The sequence below is a fragment of the Pseudorca crassidens genome, chromosome 7 (genome assembly GCF_039906515.1).
Source record: "Pseudorca crassidens isolate mPseCra1 chromosome 7, mPseCra1.hap1, whole genome shotgun sequence".
Classification (NCBI taxonomy): Eukaryota; Metazoa; Chordata; class Mammalia; order Artiodactyla; family Delphinidae; genus Pseudorca; species Pseudorca crassidens.
The window spans coordinates 84,049,170-84,060,768 of NC_090302.1; the positions used below are offsets into that span (position 1 = coordinate 84,049,170).

Genomic DNA, 11,599 nt, shown 5'->3' on the forward strand with positions numbered 1-11,599 from the left:
AATACTAGCCTGGGCCACCATTTGGTAGCATGTTATTCTTTTCCTATATGCCCAAAAGTGGTGTTTTCATGAGGTAGAAATGAAACTCTTTGGTATTTTCTTGAATGGAATATTTAGATACAGTGAAATGCACAGACACTCGCTGGGTTGACAAATGGATTTACCTGCGTAACCACAAAACCTGTCTGAATTCTTGTCCAGCCTCTTATCAACTTCTACCGATTAAAGAGTCCAAGAACCCAGGTCGGTAACAATGAGGCATTTGCTTTTTAATCCTTTACCCATTTAGCTGAAGGACTGAGGTCTTCACAGTGAGATTTCAGGGTGGACCTTAAATGGAGAGGCAGCTGTCGGCATCTTGGCCTTGAATCCACATCACATAACGAAGCTGTGTACATCGCAGGACCTTAAGGAAACAGCTACAGAGCCTGTCACCTGGGGTGCCTGTTTGAAAAGCTAATGTTGGGCCCAATCTTTAGGAATATTGATTCCATGGCTAGGGTGGGGCCCATAAATGTGGATTTTAAGAGAAGATCCTAACTCATTACTCTATGCTTTGAGAAATGTTGCCTTGGGAGTGAAGGAAATGAAGTATGACACAATTTTGACAATGTACGATTCTGAGAGACTCTTCCAGCCCCCCCCACACCAAATCAAGGGGTGTGTATTAGTGTGTTGGGGCTGCCGTTACAAATTACCACAAACTGGGTGGCATAAAAAAACAGAAACATGTTTTCTCACAGTTCTGGAGGCTAGAAGTCTGAATTCAAGTCACAGGCAGGGCCACGCTCGCTCTGAAGGATGCGAGTATAAAGGAGGATGCTTCCTCGCCTCTTCTAGCTTCCGGTGGCTACTGGCAATCCTTGGTATTCCTTGGCTTATAGCTACACCACGTCCGGTTTCTTCTTCCGATCTTCACGTGGCTTTCTTCCCTGTGTGGATCTCTGTGTATCCTCTCCTCTTACAAGGACACCAGTGGTTGGATCTAGGGCCCACCCTAATCCAGTATGACCTCATCTTAATTTACATCTTAGTTATATCTGCCAAGACCCTATTTCCAAATAAGGTCACAGTCGCAAGTACTGGAGGTTAGGTTAGGATGTGAACATATCTTTTTGGGGGATACAATTCAACCCATTACAGGTTCTATACTCTGCTACTCAAAATATGATACTCAGACCAGCAGTACTGGCCTCACTTAGGAGCTGTTAGGAATGCAGAGTCTTGGGGTGTATCCCAGACCTACCGAATCAGAAACTGCATTTTTAACAAGATGCCTGGGTGATTAATCTGCATATTAAAGTTTGAGAAGTACTGTGTTACAGGTCCAAATAGTTCGAAGTAAAAAGGGACAAATGTTCTTTTCACACCTAACTCTGGGAAATAAGGGTTTGTGTTCCCTGGAATTCCCAGCTATATTCCATTTATCCAGTTGGAATCATCTCTTTAACCCCACAACAATAGATTCTTTTGAGAATTTGCTCTGTACTTAGTTTTACAGATGGCAGAGACTAATCCTTGTCCCCCATTATCTGTTCTCTTCTTTTCAGCAGTAGCAATCTTGCGTTTCAGTGGGACATGTGACCACCCTGAATATACTTTCCATTTTCCCAGCTTCCCTGGAAGCAAAGCCTGCCCATGTGGCTAAGTTACTTACAGCCAGTGGGATGTAAGGGGAAGTGGTGTATGTATAATAGTTTCTGGGACATAGCCTCAAAAGGAGGGGATGTATACTTTCTTTTCTCTTTCTTCCTTCCAAATGAAGCAGAAGAAAGGAAATAAATATCAAAGTGGAAATCAGTGATATAGAAAACAATAGACAAAATTAATGAAAATCTGGTTTTTGAGAAGATTGATAACATTGATAAACTTCTAGACAGACTGATCAAGTAAAGAAGAAAAGACACATATTACTAATATCAGGAATGAGATGGGCGACAGCTACAGATGTTAAAAAGATAACAAGGGAATAACATAAACAATTTAATGCCAATAAGTTCAACAACTTAGATGAAATGGGCAAATTCCTGAGAGATATAAACACTAGACATAAACCCTAGCTCACTGAAGAAAAGCATACATAACCAGAGTAACCCTATATTTACTGAAGAAATTGTAATTAAAAACCATCTCATAAAGAAAACTCCAAGCTGCTACAGTCTGAATCTTTGTGTCCCTCCAAAATTTATACGTTGAAACCTAGCCCCCGAGGTGATGATATTAAGAGGTGGGGGCCTTTGGGGTTATTAGCTCATGAGCATGGAGCCCTCGTGGATGGGATTAGTGCCCTTTTAAAAGTGGCCGGAGAAAGCTCCCTTGCTCCTTCCACCATGTGAGGATAAAATGAGAAGTCAGCTCTCTGCACTAGGACGAGGGCTCTCACCAGAACTTGACCATGAGGGCACCTTAATCTCGGACTTCCAGACTCCAGAACTGTGAGAGAGAAATTTCTGTTGTTTATAAATCATCCAGTCTGTTATTTTGTTATGGCAGCCTGAATGGACTAAGACACAAGCCCCAGTGGCCTTACTGGTGAATTTTAAAAAGGATTTAAGGAAAAAATAATAAAAATTCTACATAAACTCTTCCTTCAAAATTGAAGAGGAAGAATAAGCAATACTTTCTAACTCATTCTACAATATAAGGCCAGCATCACCCTGATTCTGACACCAGTCAAAGGTAACACAAGAAAAAAAAAACTGCAGACCAATATCCTTCATGAATATGGGCGCAAAAATTCTAACATTTTAACAAGTTGAATCCAACAATATATTAAAAGAATAATACAACATGACCAAGTGGGGGTTATCCAGGAATGCAGAGTCATTTTAACATTTGAAAATCAGTTATTATAATTCACTATATTAGCTAAAAAAACAAGAACAAACAAATCATATGATCATCTTAATAGATGGAGAAAAAGTGTTTGACAAAATCCAACATTCATTTCTTATAAAAACTTGCAGCAAACTAATAGTAAAAGGGAACTTCTTCTATCAGATAGAGCGCACCTGCAAAAAACCTGTCTGACGTCATACTTAATGGTGAAAGACTGAATATTTTCCCCCTAAGACCGGGAATAGGACAGGGATGTTTTCTCTCACCACTTTTATTTAACATTGTACTAGGGGTACAGTTGGACAAGAAAAATAAATAAAAGCCATCCAGATTGGAAAAGAACAAGTAAAACTGTCTTTATGTGCACACAAGTGCATCTATCAGAACATTCCATCAAAATATCAGATGGAATTTGAAAAAAGAAATAAACAAAAAAAACAGTAGAACCAAGAATTTGGCCGTTTCTTAAAAAGTTAAACATATATCTACCATATGATCTAGCCATTCCACTACTAGATATTTAAACAAAAGAAAAGGAAATATTCATCCATGCAAAGACTTGTACACAAATGTTCATAGCCACTTTATTTGCAAGAGCCCCAACCAGGAAACTACCCCCATCCGTGGGTAAATGGATAAGAAAGAATGTAATATATCTACAGAATAGAGTACTCCTCAGCAATAAAAAGGAATGAACTATTGACACACACAACAACATGGATGGCTCTCAATTTTTCTGAGTGAAGAAACCAGACAAAAAGAATAAATATTTGTATGATTCCATATATATTTTAAAAGTCTACATTTTTTAGAATTGGAATTGTTGAAAGGTGATCAAAAGGTACAAACTTTCAGTTACAAGATAAATAATTACCAGGGCTGTAATGTACAGCATGATGACGGTAGTTAACACTGCTGTGTGATATGTAGGAAAGTTGTTAAGAAAGGGCATCCTCAGAGGTCTCATCACAAGGAAAACACGTTTTTCCTTTTTGATTTCTCTTTTTGTTGTATCTGTGTGAAATGATGGATGTTAACTAAACTTATTGTGGTGATCATTTCGCAATATACGTAACTGAAACCATTATGCTGTGCACCTTGATGAAATAAAATTTATATTTTAAGACTGGACAAGAACAAATTAAATATAAAATTCTCTTTGTGTGTCTGTTTGGGCCTCCTCCCTCCCTGATGTGCAGTGTGCATCTGCATTACACATTAACCAGGGCTTCTCAGAGATGGGAGAGCCTGCTCAACCATAAAGATCTTTTTTTTTCTTTCTTCTGATGCTAGGAATATAACTTAAAGAATAGCGTTCTTTCGCAGCTCTGTGGGGGGTCATGGTGACTTGCTGCTTGCTTTGTACGTGCTTACCTGGACTATGTATCCTTAGTGAACTTTATGTAACATATCAGTATGTCATTTTGATGTATGACCCTTTGTCTCAAAAAGTGTATTCGACTTCCAACAGGAGGAAGAGTTCTCAGAGCTTTCTGAGAATCTGCTTCCGCGGTTATAATTCTCAGTTTGGTTCTAATAAAATTCCCTTCTTTTCCTCTTAACTTCATAGTCAATTGAATTTTCTTCAACAACCTTAAATTTATACTGTGATGTGGGTCAACTCTATCTCAATAAAACTGGGGGAGGGAGACTCGGAAATGCAATTTATATGGACAGAAAGCACATCGGTGGTTGCCTGAGGTTGAGGAATGGATGGGGAGGGTAGGGAGGGCCTTTTAAACATTGAGGTGAAAATTAAATTAAATTAAATTAAAAAGTAAACGCCAGAGTGAACTAAGGAGAAGTCCTAGAGGACATTAAGAGATGTGATTAGAGGTAATGCCCATTCCAGGCAAAGGTTTGCCTTTCTTAGCATTTCCTCATCCTGACGTGTTTATTAAGGAGGATGCTAAAAGCTGAGACAATTATATTAATGATAATTATGGGTGTATTTTCTACAAGCAGACGGTTTGTGGGCAAAACAAAAGAAGGGAATGGGAAATGAAGTCTCTCCCTCATGCGCTTCTTCCTAAAATAAAATTCTGCATTATTAATGTGGTAACGCATATTTTGGAGGGTAGCTAGTAATCTTTGCTTTAGTGGAATATGTATTTTCTAGGAGATGTTTAATAGGAAGATAATTCTTGTAAGCTCCTTGCAATTATAATGCATCTTTATGAAAAATTAGAATTTTTAATATTCAAATACTTTAAATAGCTCTCAAAAAAAAAGAGAGAGAGATATGATTCTGCCACCTGTGTCTGCTAACTGGTGCTTATTGAAGTTGGTTCCTACCCTCCCACAAAGACTGCATGACAGGGGCCTTATCCTTCTTGATGGTCACATTTCAAAGGAAAGGCTCCGTTTGAGAAAGACATTCCTGGGTTGTAGAAGATACATATACTTCTCAAAGGGACAGGACAAAGGACTTACAATTGCAAGTTTTCTAACATAAATGCTCTAAGAAAAGGGAGATGGGGGCTTATCAGGTCTTGGCTGGAACAAACAGTAAATTCTTTTGGCAGCCTGGGTTTTCCCAGGCAGGAACTTAGGGGGGCTGGGTCAACCCAGGGACACAGCGTTAGGCTACTAGGAGCCAAGTTAGAGTTTGGTCAAGTCTCTTAGTGTTGGGGATTGGATGGAGTCTTCGTGTTGAGAGATTTTGCAATTTTCAATACATATGTCAACCATCAAATTATACACTTTAAATGTGTACAGTTTATTGTCTGCCAATCATACTTCGATAAAACTGCCTTAAAAAAGAAAACACAGCATTGTAAATTAACTATATTTCAATTAAAAAAAGAAAAGGAAGGAAAAGGAAAAAGTCTTGTTGGTTGAGATCTCAGATGGAGGAGGGAACCAGAAATTCACCTTCTTTCTTGATAAAGAGTTTCTTTGCTTTGGGACCAGATGTGACCACGGCATAGGGTTAAAAAATACCTTGCTCAGACGCAACATTTCCTAATGTTCTCAGAAATAACTTAGTGTCTTTGTAAACAACAATAGCCCCAGGATCCAAACCTTGGCTTAAACTGATCTGATGGACAATTTGACTTTTTTTTCTTACCAAAATGGAAGATTTGCAATACTTCCTGATAATTTGCTCTCGAAATTTAGCATAAACTGTGCCTTAAGAAGCGGCATAAGTGCTTTTGAATTTCATTTTTTGAATAGGTAATACATTCACATGATTCACACATTAAATATGTATAAAGCTCCCCCTCCTGCTCTTCATCCAACCAACTCCCAGCCTGCAAGAAGATAGTAAATGCCATTAGTGTTTTGTATATCCTTCTAGAGTTTTTCATGCATGCGCACTCTACTCTATACCACTGATCGTTTTGTCTACCATTACGCCAATACCGTGGTGTTTTAAATAGTGTAGCTATATAATAGTTCTTGAAATCATGTACCGTTAGTTCTTCAACTCTGTTCTTTTCCAGACTTGTTTTGGCTCTTCCAGGATCTTTGCACTTCCATTTGAATTCTAGAATCAGTTTAGAATCAGAAAAAAAGCATGCTGAGATTTGGATTGAGATTGCATTGAATAAACAGACAGACACACAGACACACACACACATTTTTGCTTCTCTATACCGCAAATGAAGAACGCTACTCATAGGTGTCTTAGAAATTATTTTAAGTTAAATTCAAAAGATACTGAAAGATAGTACATTCATACTATAGCAAATTCAAAAATAGTGAAAAGTATGTCCCATCCCACTCACCCCCCTCTCTAACTCCTAGTCATGCAGTTTTTGTCCCTAAAGGAAATCTCTGTTAGCAGTTTCTTGGTAATGTTTCTGTGTTTATTCTCTGCATATTTATATCCTCTTCCTCCCCATTCCCTGCTTTCGGCATGAATGGGAACACATCATACGCACTGTTCTGCTCTTACTTTTGTCAGTGTCCAGTGTGTTCTGGGCTTGCTCCCTGTCAGCACATATGGCTCTGCCTTGTTCTTTTTAATGGGTGCACAGTCCTGACCTCAGTGCTTTAAAGCCATGTATTTCTGTGATTCATCCTCCCTTTGCTTAGCTCTGGAGTTTGTGAGGACACAGGCTTGACTTTGGCAAGCTGGGTATCAGCTCAGTGCCACTTTTCTATTCCACCCCATCTTCTTGTGCACTTGCGGGTCGAAGTGACCGTGAGTTTACTGAGGGCAGGGACTCCAGTCTCCATAGTTATATCCTCCACCACAGGTAATGTTCTACAAAAAGCAGATACAAAGAGAGAACACAGCACAAAGTTTAGATCCAACCAGCTTCAACTTTGTAGAGCAAGCAAGAGGGACTCAGCAAGAATTAGCATCCTTTCAATTAGTGAGAAGGTGGTGTCTTACGGACAGAGTCTGCATACTTGAAAGGCTGCTCTGAGGTCGGTGATAACACCCCTCTGTTTGGGTGTTCATTTATACGGAGTGTTTGTCTTCTAGAACTTCCTCCCAACACCCTTTAGAAAGGATTTTGAAAGTAGTGGAAAAATCAGTATGTGCAGCCACCAACAGGGAAAAAAGCCAGCCACAGTTATTCATGGTCATTTTAACAATCAAGCCATGTTTGCCCTGCGGGTGAGGGGGAGAGAAAACAGGCCTGTGTGAAGCATTTTCTACAGCAGAGCTCAATTGACCTGTCAAAGAAGGCTGGGTCACTTCTCCCGCTGAGCCCCCTCTCTGGCAGTGTGTGCCTTTGTTGGGAGCCAGCTGGGCCCCCAGACTTTGGCAGTGTTCCTTTGGACAGAGTGATGGAACAGCTGTTCATTCATGAAGAAAACTGGCCGTCTCCATAACAATCAATGTTAACTTGACTCCGTTGAGATATCTGAGGGGCCACTGGGTCTCCTGGCCTGGCTGCCATCATGCCTGTGGCTTTTAATTGGGTCCCTTGAGTGTTTGCAGGACCGTGAAATAGGCATGACCTGGGTCAGCTCCCCACTAGAGTTGGGACCCTTGAAGTTAAGGAACCTATGGATGAGGCAGGGCGGTTTTCTGAGTCTCTTCTAAAATGATTTTGAAACCGATGGTGTGTGTGTCTGTAAGATCTAGCCTGGAGGAAAGTGCTATGTTCAGTTTGTGACTTACTCTCTTGGTGGCCAGCTTTACATGTTGTCTAGCTTTTACCTTTGTTTTATTACTTTATTAAGTAGCTGTCACAAGAACGGGGACCATTTCCTCCATATTTGGAATCTTGTTTTACTTGATACCTCTAGATATGTGTCGTAGGGGCAGGACAGGAATAAAGACCCAGACATAGAGGATGGACTTGAGGACACAGGGAGGGGGAAGGGTAAGCTGGGACGAAGTGAGAGAGTGGCATGGACATATATACACTACCAAATGTAAAATAGCCAACTAGTAGGAAGCAGCCACGTAGCACAGGGAAATCAGCTCGGTGCTTTGTGACCACCTAGAGGGGTAGGGAGGGTGGGAGGGAGACACAAGAGGGAGGGGATATGGGGATATATGTATATGTATAGCTGATTCACTTTGTTATAAAGCAGAAACTAACACACCATTGTAAAGCAATTATACTCCAATAAAGATGTTAAAAAAAAAAGAAAAAAATCATTATATGTGACCCAAACTGGAAAATAAAGTGAATAATAAAAAAACTAAAAAAAAAAAAAAAATGTGTTCACTTTAGAGATAAGAGCCTTGAGAATTAAAAAGTACGGACAGTTTTTACCCTTCAAACAAAACTGACATATTTAAACATTGGTAATCAGTAAGATTTGTCAGTATGCCTTTCAATAATCATCATAGTATTTACAATATTTATAAATCATAAACATAAATGCACATTGCAATAATTTATTGACAATGTCCTATAAACCTAAATGCACCATGAATGCAAAATAAATTATTAGAGTTCATGAGCAGTACTTGCACCTGTTGAATTTTTTATGACCTTCAGCATTCAGCCCCCTGCTCAAAGAGGAGAGCAGCTTTGCAGTAGAAGGTTTTGCTCTAGCTGAGGACTCAGGTTACTGAAGAATTTCAGTTTAGGCCTTAGTGGATCCGCCTCTCCTTGGTTATTGTAAAAGTCCACAAGACTTTGTTTCCTTGATATGCTAGACATTTGTCTTGATAAAGCTCCATCAAGGGGGCCTCAGAGAATCTCCCTGGAAAGAAAACTACAATTTGTTGATGATAAGGATGAAGGTGAGGGTGATGATTACAGTGATATAGGCGTTGTGAGATGGCCGTAGCTTGAAGAAGCTCATGGCAAGGGTGACAAGCCACAGCAGATTTATGGAACCTGTATGCACTTACTCAGTGGTATGGGCTGAGTTGAGTCCCCCTCCAACTTCATGAAGCTCTAACCCCCAGTGTGCTTGTATTTGGAGATGGGGGCTTTATGAATTAAAGTTAAATGAGAACCTAAGGGTGGGGCCCTGATTTGATAGGATTAGTGTCCTTTCCTTATAAGAAGGGATGCCAAAGAACTCTCTCTCTGTCTGCCATGGGGGGACACAGTAAAAGAGGGAGAGAGAGAACACAAACCTGATCATAACCATACTGGTGTTTGTTTTTAACCAGTTAGTAACATTTTGGTGTTTCTTCTCTTTCTTTTTTAAGAGAAATAGGACTTGAATAGGCATATGTCCAAAGAAGAAATACAAATGGCTAACAACTGCATGAAAATATGCTCAACCTCACTAATCATAAGAGAAATGCAAATCAAAACCACTGAGATGTCACCTGATACTTGATAGTAGGATGGCTACTATTAAAAGAAAACAAAACAGAAAATAACAGGTGTTAGAGAGGATGTGATAAAATTGGAACTCTTGCACACTGTTGGTGGGAAGGTAAAATGGTACAGCTGCTAGGGAAAGTAGTATGGAAGTTCCTCACAAAATTAAAAATAGCACTACCATATGATCCAGCAATCCTACTTCTGGGTATATATCCAAAAGAACTGAAAGCAGAGTGCTGAAGAGATATTTGCATACTCATATTCATAGCAGCACTATTCATGATAGCCAAGAGATGGAAGCAACCCAAGTGTCCATCAACGGATGGACAAATAGACAAAATGTGGTATATACAAGCAATGGGATATTATTCAGCCTCAAAAAGGAAGAAATCCTTGCACATGCTACAACACAGATGAACTTTTAGGACATTACGCTAAGTGAAATAAGTGAGTCACAAAAAGACAAATACTGTATGGTTCCACTAGTTTGGGGTACCTAAAGTAGTCAAATTCATAGAAAAAGAAAGTATAATGGTGGGGCTGGGGAGAAGGGGTAAAAGGGAGTTGTTGTTTAATGGGTACAAGGTTTCAGTTATGCAGGATGAAAAAGTTCTGGCGATCTATTTTACAACAGTGTGAATATACTTAACACTACTGAATTGTACAGTTAAAAATGGTTAAGATGGCACATTTTATGTATATATATTTTTTAACCACAATAAAAAAATACACTTAATCCTGGATTGATGAGTGTAACGGCTACCAAGGTACTGTGCAAAGTGCTCAATGTGCAGAATCTCATTTAAGTTTTTGTAGTTCCTGCATAGGAGGTGATAATAACCCCACTTACTGAAGGGTTTATTTGGGGTTGGCATTGTTCTAAATGTTTTGTATGTAACTCCTTTAATCTTCACCACAATCCTAGGAGGTTGTTACCTCCATTTTCCAGATGAGAAAACCGAGGCACAGGGAAATTGTCACTCAACCAAGGACACAACAGATGGTAAATGGCCGAACAAGGATTTGGTTTGGGCTTCTCCTGTTATTTAACCCCTTTCATAGTTGTCATGTGGCTAAGAGAGATGTTGTAATTTGGCCAATGTCATATAGTCGTAGTGACAACTCTGGGATTTGAATCCAGGATTTTAAACCCAAAGCTGATCGCAACAACTTGGTGTTTGTTTTTAACCAGTTGGTAACATTTTACTGTTTCTTCTCTTTTTTATTAAGAGCAGATATTTGATGAAATATGCATCCTCAAGAAGTTGATAGGTTGTATATAAAAAGATGTTTGATTTAATTGTTTTTTCTAGGCTTTGAGTTTGTGTATTAACTTTTTTCCTTTTTCTTTCAATGGTGAATTTACCTCATGCTTGTTATAAAACGTTCAATCAGTACTGAGGTCTGCAGGATGAAATTTCTAGTTGTCTTGCCAGCTCCTCCAAATGCCTGTTCTCAGAGGAAATCACCATTAACTCTTGTCCTTCCAGATGTTCTCTCTTCATTTTTCTATATATGTAATAGGTAGAATAGGTTTAAATTTTAAGTTTGTGGTTTTAAGGTTTTTAATTTTTTATTTGACAAATAATTAAAGAACAAAAAGTAAATATTCATCAATTACAGTACAACTGTAAACAATTATTAAAAGTTATATTTCAAAGTCCTCTTTCTTTCCAAGCAACACTTTTCCCCCAAGGTAACTGTTATTTAAATTCTGTGCATTTTATTCCTATTTTATCCACATGTATAGGGTCAAATTTCTATATCTATCATCTAACTACAAAATTTTATATTGATGAAATATAATTATGTTATATATTTTTATCTTCAACTTGCATTTTGCATGTACCAACCTGAAAAAATGTATTATAGACATTTTCTCAGGTTGGTACATTTAGATTGAATTCTTCTTTTTTTTTTAAAACTACTTTAATAGGGACTTCCCTGGTGGTCCAGTGGCTAAGACTCCACTCTCCCAATGCAGGGGCCCCCTGTTCGGTTCCTGATCAGGGAACTAGATCCTACATGCCGCAACTAAAGAGCCAGTGTGCTGCAACTCA

At 38.9% G+C, this 11,599-nt stretch overlaps 1 long non-coding RNA gene across 2 annotated transcripts; it reads right to left on the reverse strand.

The window, feature by feature from the left end:
* Positions 1-2,715: 2,715 nt before the first annotated feature.
* LOC137227999 (uncharacterized) lies at positions 2,716-11,251 on the reverse strand. 2 transcript variants are annotated; one of them, XR_010945103.1, is made up of 3 exons: positions 10,906-11,251; positions 6,740-8,961; positions 2,716-6,328 (listed from the first exon to the last, which is right to left on the reverse strand). It is a non-coding gene; the product is annotated as an uncharacterized lncRNA (long non-coding RNA). The 2 variants fall into 2 exon arrangements; XR_010945102.1 differs by having other exon boundaries at positions 6,740-11,251.
* Positions 11,252-11,599: the final 348 nt, after the last annotated feature.